Below are 8,680 nucleotides of genomic sequence, written 5' to 3'. Positions count from 1 at the left end.
ATACCATAATTCAAAATGTGTTACATTTTTACCTTTCTTGACTTGGAATCTATTCAAGGTGTAAAAAATAGTACTTATAGCTTCCCTCGAGTACTTTAGAGTGACATTTTTCTCCATCATCAATGTTCTATCACAATCAATCACTAACCTATTCCTTCTTTCAGAAATACCTTTCTAAGGTGGGGTCGTTGGTGCTGATGTTTTCCTTTTGATACCTTTGTCATTGCAGAACTCTCAAACTCCTTTGATGTAAACTCACCTCCTCTATCTAACCTTAAGCATTTTAGATTCTTTCATGTTTCCTTCTCAACTCTGGCTAAATACCACTTGAACATTTGAAACACATTAGATTTTTTCTTTAAAAATATAGCAATTATTGCCCTTGAATAATCATCTATAAATAGCATTATGTATTTATCTCCTAGGTAGCTTTGCACTTCTATTGGACCACATAAGTCTATATGGACTAACTCTAGGACTTCTTTGGAAGTTTATGTTTTTCTTTTGAAGCTATACCTAGTTATCTTCCCTAGTTGACATTGTTTACACATTGTGTTTTTAGGTTTCTTCAATTTAGGCAACCCTCTGACTTTCTTCTTTTTTCTAATGCTAATCAGATTGTCAAAATTAAAATGACACAATATTTTATGCCATAACCACACATCATCAATTCTGACAACAAGACAAGTTGCATCTTCCATATCTAGGTAAAACAAATTACTCCTAGTTTGTTCACCTTTTCCTATCAGATTTCCATCAGTGTCATAGATCTTGATAGTTTTGTTTCCAAATTCAACTTTGTAACCTACATTGCCTAATTGTGATACACGCAACAAGTTGTAGTTCAATCCTTCAACATAGTATGCATTATCACTTGAAATTTTCTCTATGAGTTTAATGGAACCTTTTCTTTTGATTTGACATTGAGCATCATTACCAAATCTAACACTATTTCCATCATATTGAGTAAAGGTAATGAACTTACTTCTATCTCCTATCATGTGATGTGAGCATCCACAGTCTATGATCCACTTGTCATTCTTATTCACACAAGTAACCAATATTTTTGCTTCATCTTCATCTTTATCTGATTCATCCTTCATGGCCACATAGACTACTTCATCATCATTCTCATTAGATTCTTCTTCAACAATGTAGCATCTTTTTCCTTTTTCTTTGTAATCTTTGCTATCATCTTCTCTCTTATTTTTGTACTTGTTTCCTTCTTTGTAGTTCTTCTTCTATGTACACGTTGTAGCAATATGACCTACTTCATTACAATTGAAACATATGATAGCTAGCTTACCTTTGAATTTACCTTTGCCTCTATAGAATCTCCTAGCCAATAGTGCTTCCAATGGTTCCTCATCTTCCTCTATAGAATCTCCTAGCCAATAGTACTTAGAATGCCACCCTAAGTCTATAGGATTTTCCCTCTATCCTAACTGATACAATTGCTACAGAGTAACAATTAGAGATTTTGGCCTAATTATAGCATACAACTTAACTTGTATATCTTAGATCACTTCTCAGCTCATACCATTTCCTGGCCTTTAATCTCTATAACTCTTATAGCTTGCCCTCCTTTCAAGCTTAGTCTCCTTGAGTCTCCATGCTTAGTGTACTAGTACAATCATCTATTCTTGACCAGTTGTAGAAGAAAAGCCTTTGTGCTCTCCCTTCTCCTAGATGTCTTCTTCTTGACACCCTTCTAACCACTTTACAATTTGGCACTTCATCAGCAGTAGCATAAACAACATTTTCTTCTTGGTCTATGACTCCTTAAATAGAAGTCTTGGAATTTCTTTTCCTGCTCAATTATGTCAATTCATATGGATTAGGTAGGATTCATTGTATCTAAACCATATTTTGTTTCCTCTAGAAACTTCTTGAATAATCCTTTTGAATTCGCCCAAAAATAATTTACATGGAATTTTGTGCCACTAGCTCATCATCCTTATCTTCCAACTAGTTCACAAAATTCAAGGTAACCAATTTATCAACTTAGATTTAGTGAATCTTTGTCACTTAAAATAATGCAGCAGCTCGACACTATTAGAATATTGGTGCTCGGCACATACTGTGTGACTCGCCATCAACTATGTTTTCCTTGATGCTCAACACTCGAAGTTCACTTGGCACCAACTAATATTTTTTGATGCTCGACATCTGAACTTCATTTGGCACCTGAAGATCACTCGACACATACTAGAATTTCCTGTTGCTTGGCTCCAAATGAGAATTTTCTCGGCACCCACTAATGAACTTAGTTTAAGCTTTGCAGTCAACCTTGTTACAACCACTAGTACAAAAATAAAAATATATTACTAAATAAACTACTAAAATTTGTAGATATGTGACTAATTTTGATCATGTGACCAATAGTAGTTTATTGCTAGACATTTATCTCCCAGCTAAATTTATGACTAAACTATTTTAATCATTGATTAGGTCATTGATTTAGTCATTTATTATTGTTACTTGGTAGTTTATAGTGTAGTTTACTTGGTAATTTTGGTAGTTTATTTGGTAGTATATTTGGTAGTTTATTTGGTACTATTTTTGGTAGTTTTTTGGGTAGTATATATAGTAGTATATTTGGTACTTTATTTGATAGTACATATGGCAACATACTTGGTAGTTTATTTAATCATTAATTTAGTCATATTAGGGCATGATGGAATTGAACCACCATCCTCCTACTTAAAAGCAGGTGCTCTTCCATTGAGCTAGTACCCTTTAAAGATCAATGAAAACAATTGATAAAGATGCCTTCCCAACATTAGATCTACCATAATCGTGGTCATTGTAACATGATATACTCTTCTCAAAGGATACAAATTTTAGTTATTATGAAAAGCAATAATCTAAATCTTTATCAATAACAATTCAATAATTTTAAATTTGGCCATTCAAGCATTTTAAAATTATATTTCATGTGTCAATTATACTTCTCTAAATTATTGTAGTGATAGACTCTTATAAAATATAATTTGGAGAACTTTGGCCAAAAACAAGTATTGTTTCTTGTGCTAACTTCTCAAAAAAATATACAAATGATTAGGCAATTTATGTCAAGAAAATAGACCTTCACATTAAATAGAAACATCAAACCCCTTTAAAAAATCACATCTATTAAAAACTATGAAACACAATTAATTGAAATACTCACTTTTTAACATATGGAGGTGCCAAAGGATCAAATATTTCCTCTTCCTTATGCTCAGGTGGGTGATAAGAGTATTCATTACACCTAATGTTGACATTTATTGAACCTTAGTCTATAAATAACGTAAAAATAGGAATTTGATAAACATAAGGCACATGAAAAAAAAAAAAGAGTTTTTATCAATGATCTATAATTAAGTTATTCCTAGTAATAGGGAAAGTGGTGCCAATTCATAATGTAACAATGGACTAAATAATATGTTTATGACAAATTGCTTTAAAAAACCTAAAACAAAAGGAAATAATGGACTAGTAAAGTCTGGTAAGCAATGGCTATGCTTCACCTGTTGATAACCCCAATTATAGGATAAGCCTCATAACATACATTGATGAATCCTAAGATGGTTGATCATAACCATAAACTTCATATCATTTACCATAATGTAATGTCCCCTTTTAAGACCTAGATTTGAATGATAATAGAGCCTAAGTACAAAGTTAAACAAAAAATAAATTAAATATAATAATAATAATATTAATCATCTTAAATAAATAATAATATACTATGGAATATTATTATTTGAATTATTATAATAAAGGGGAAAAAAATATTGTTAATGATATTAAATATGATTAAGAAGTAACATATAACGTAATATTATGAATCGTCTATTTCAAGATGATGAATAGAATTAAAATAAAATATTAAATTATGATTATAATCTTATCCCAAGTCAATATTTTAATATTACAAAAATAATAATAAATATAATAAATATTAAAATATAACATATCATTATAAATACTAGCAATTGCGCCTTAGTAAGGTGCAATAGGTACACCAAAGCTATATTCAAAGTCAATAATCAATTCAAATAATTGCATTCCAAGTACTAAAGATGGAAAATAATGAATTTTAGTTAGGTTGGGAAAAAAAATCTAGAATGTGGAGTGATTATGCCTAATTGCAAGACAAATTGATAGGCTAGACAAGAGGGGGGAAATGACATTTACATGAAATTTGCACCCAAAATCATAATAGGTAAGCCCCGGAAAAGAATCTATAAGATTTTGAGGGAATTTTTTAATGTTTAATCCACACCAAAACAAACTCTAAGCTAGATACAAGGACATCCAATCTATACCAATTTTAGACCAAAGAATTAACACTACTTCAGGAAAAAATAAATTAGCACTCTCTTCTTATACAAGATAGGAAAGGAGTTGAATTCATTATAAGATGAATATTCTAAATACAACTTCCCTTCCAAAGCTTCCCCACAATCCAATCTATACAAAATAATAATTTTTTCTCAAACAAGGATGCATCTCATTCTAGGTAGGGAAAATCAAAACATTTGATGTTATCACTCCTCTTTTCTTTGAATTTCATCACCAATTAATCTAGTTCAGAAAAAGATGGAAATAAAATATCCAAATATTCTATTGTTCCAAAAAAAGAATAGTCCTTGTTCTACAAAATAACTTGCTCTACCTCAATTTTCCCATGTGAAAACAATCCTTCAAATTGAAAGAAAACCTAACTAAATCCCAAAAATAACAAAGGAAATGAGAAACACTACTTGCCTAACCTCAACTCTCCCTCAACTTCTACAACCAATCCCTTAAAATCATACCCAAAATCCTCCCCTTAAATCGCAAGACTAATTTGAACCAATGGGAACAAGAAAGTCAATGTCAAAAGTAGAAATGCAAATAAGAATAATTTGTCAATCATTAGTCCAGTGGGGATGAGTATTGAGTGAGGCAATTATCTCATTTTAAATGATCGACCACACAACCACACATAGATAAGAAAATTTCAACACCTCAAAAACATAAAACATGCAAGTGGAGATGAAGATGAAGAAGAGCAGGTGGCAACAAAATCAACCATCCACTACTTTTTCTGCTAACGTTTCTACATAATCCAGAATAAAATAGAAAAAGTCTGAATCACAATGTCTTGATTTATCTTGAAAGCCTCGAGATACAATTTGGACCTCGATGTCAGAAGTGAACAGATTCATGTCAGTATAGGTATGTAGAAAATCAATTAATTTTACATGAGGGCTCACAAAGACATTACGGCAACAAAACACAAACAATGGTGGAGCTCCAATTAGGAAGTCGAAAGAGGCTCACTAAACTTGTGGACAATTTCAAAGATTACATTGACCAAGTCAACCCATATGTTTGTTTGAGTTTACACGAGTGGCCATCCGCAAAGGCCATAAAAAGTGTCTACGGAGTATGGTAAATTCATTGAAGAAAAGATGTGAAAATGAGAAATAAGCAAGACAAAGACGAGAATATGCTCTTCAATTATACAACCAAACCAAAAATGAAGAAATTTCTCAAATGATCACAGCATCATATGTGGATTGGTACGAGAATGAAAGAGTTATATAAATGTAGGGGAATAAGATTTTTCCAATGGGTGACACTTGTTGGACAAGCTAACTTGTCCAATGTTTGTATTGAAGTTAAAAGTAGATGCTAAGGATAGATTGGGTCAGAATTATATACATTTAGTAGCAAAAGGAATTAAGGGCCAATTAGTTGGGGATATTTTATGGAAATCATCCTCATCAGACTTGATGTATGCAACCAATGATGGGGAAGAACACCACCCTTGCACTTTGCATCTGAGATAGTGAATGCAAAAATGGTTGAGAAATTAATGGGCAGTCCACTTCAGCAAACTAAAGGCCTCGATGCTAACATTTCTCTAGCCAAAAAATTACTTGAGCAAACTAGCTGCTCTGACTGTGAATGCTAGCATATGGAAATCTATTTCAAATTCAATATGCTATGAAGCACATTTTTTGGAAATCTGCACCATCTGATTCAATCCAATAGTCACTCTTATCCCTTTGGGATTGATTGCCGAGTACTCAAAACAAAAATTGAGACCCAAAAAGATTCAAGTCAGCAAAAGATGTTCATTGAGAATTCATTCTTTTCATAGTCGAGTACTAAAAAAATAGTTTCAAGCTAAAAAAATTAAGCCTAAAGAATTATAAATATGGTGTCTGTTATTCTTGCATAGCATCATCAATTTTTCCATAATCTTCTTTTCCTTTCTTTGAATGCTCTTCTGTTCTAAGATCTAGGGTATTCTCAAGCTCTATCTACTTATTCAACTCTTGAAGTTGTGCTTCCAGAATTTCTTTAGCAGAAAGATCATCTTGAAACTGGCCATTAAGATGATCAAACTCAATTTGAGCTTTCTCTCTAGACAATCGTTTCTCCTTATGAGCCAAATAGGTTATTTAATCTATTATTTGCAGGCATCATGTCCACAGTGTTTGATGCCATAACTAACATCTTTCCCAGTTCAATAACTTTGTCTTCGAGTCGTAAAATATCATATAATTTGAGAACCTCTCTCTGGGATTCTGATTTTATTAATTTTTCTTCATATTCTTGTATCTGAGCCTTTAGTTGATCTTTCTCTGTCACTAATTTGGATTGCATAACATGCAGGCTTACCATTGTGCTTTCTCTGGGAGACTAACTTCTTTTGCAGTTCCTTGATGAGATTGGACATTTTCCACTACTCTCTTGTCTTCTTCAATGGCAGTTTGTAGTTTTTTTTGAATATGTTCTTTTTCAGCAGTAAGTAGGTTTGTTTGGATAAGTTCAACATCATATGATTCACTTATTTGTTCCTTCTCATCAAATAATTCTTGCAACTCAAGTTCTCATTTTTTAATAACTTCTCCTGCACCGTTCAATCTTGAGGACAAGGCATTCAAATGAACACTCAATTCCTCAAATGATTTCAATCTTTCAGTCGACTGTTTCTCCAAAATTTCCTTGCTACCTTCAGCTTCTTCTACTTTCATAGCCAAATCCTACAAAGTCTCTATAAATTAATCATGTATCATCTTCACGGAAAACAGCTTTGAGTCCAAACCTCTCCAAAGTTTTGCATCTTCTCTATGCTTCAATTTAAGCTTATCTTTTTCATTGCTGATGTGGTGAAACTTTAGTTCAAGTTGAAGTATTTGATCTGAAGACTTCTTCATCTGGGAATTCAAATTTTAAAGGTCAGTATTTGCACTAGCCTGATCTTGTACAAGTGTTTCTACAGATTAGTTTTGAAGAGTGAAACTTTAAGTGGATCATGAGTCTCTTCTTGTTTGAGGACTTCTACTCATGAGTCCGAGAAGAGGCCTTCTGACAAAATCAGATCCATTAAATCTGCTGCCACTGCTTTTCTATAATGACAATTGAAATGTTATCATTCTCAATACTTTTCTTGGCTTGGCTTTTCTCAACTTATATTGTATTTGTAGTCCTACAGTATTCAAATATATGGGATAACATTCATAAAAATCACTGGCATATCAACATCACAAGTAATGCGCACACCACCCTTCCAATTTATCAGCCTTTGCCATTGCTGAGGAAAGAATTGGGACTCTTGCACTACAATTTATGGGGGTTTGTAGACAATATCACTGTACCCCTTGAAAATGTAGAGTCTCAATCCATACACATTGAACAAGAAAATAAGGACAGGGAAGAAAATGCAACACATCCTAATATCAAAGATGAGTACCAGGATCTTGAAAGCAGTGGTCGAATATGTGCCAAAATTGGGGTGGATAGAGGAACCTATGGTAACAGGGGAAATAGATGTGGGTATTTCACCCTCGGAAGGAAGCTACACGTGTTGAGTATTTAATGGATAATTTCTTGCAAAGGCTAATAATAGATGAGATCGAATTACACAATGAAGTGCTTTCCAATATGGTGCTTAACAACTGCGTCGCAAAACTCATTGGCATCCATCTAGAAATGTAGGCTGCCTATGTTTCTGAATGGCCTCAAGCATTATGCATCTAGGAAAATTCACTAAATTTTCTAATAAGTTTAAGTAAAGAGCCATTTTAATAGATGAAATTTGGCATGCCGCCGGTAACCACTCAGCCCATGTTGACGGGTATGCTAAGAGTATAGTATTAGGAGGAATTTATACAACAACAAAGCTTTACATGCTAACTGATTACTCACCAGAGTTTAGGTAGACTTGGTCATTTCTAGACAACCATGTCTGAGATGCACTTGATTGCCCAAAAATGCTCCAGAGGCCACACAATTGGTAGCAGGTTATTACTGCGGGAATTTGTAGATATCCCCACTAAAATGAAACCCTAACCAATCCATAGAGGAATTTTCCTATAAGACTAGGCAACCAACATACATATAAAAATAATCTACAGAATGATATCGAGCATACCTGTAAAATGTGCTTGTTATTAGAATGATAAATTAATTACACCTACCATGTAACTGTCGGCACATAGATCATCTCCCATGTGCAGCCGACTATAGCTGTCCAAGCACCGTCCAACACAACACTTCACACAGCCTGCCCTAGCTGGACCTCTGCCATAGCTCTCAACTCCACAAGAAGAATATCAAGAACTTCTTCAGGAGTGGTAGATCGCCACATACCACCAGATAATGTTGCAATAAAAGGACAAACACCAATTTCCAA

At 33.4% G+C, this 8,680-nt stretch overlaps 1 pseudogene; it reads left to right on the top strand.

Moving 5' to 3' along the window:
* The first annotated feature begins 7,399 nt into the window (after nucleotides 1–7,399).
* LOC149576885 (uncharacterized) lies at nucleotides 7,400–8,285 on the top strand (annotated as a pseudogene).
* Nucleotides 8,286–8,680: the final 395 nt, after the last annotated feature.

The sequence above is a fragment of the Cupressus sempervirens genome, chromosome 1 (assembly GCF_028749045.1).
Source record: "Cupressus sempervirens isolate cs-2001-9-10 chromosome 1, ASM2874904v1, whole genome shotgun sequence".
Taxonomy (NCBI): domain Eukaryota; kingdom Viridiplantae; phylum Streptophyta; class Pinopsida; order Cupressales; family Cupressaceae; genus Cupressus; species Cupressus sempervirens.
Note: the sequence above shows the minus strand (reverse complement) of the source record. Positions and strands in the feature narration are given on the sequence as shown.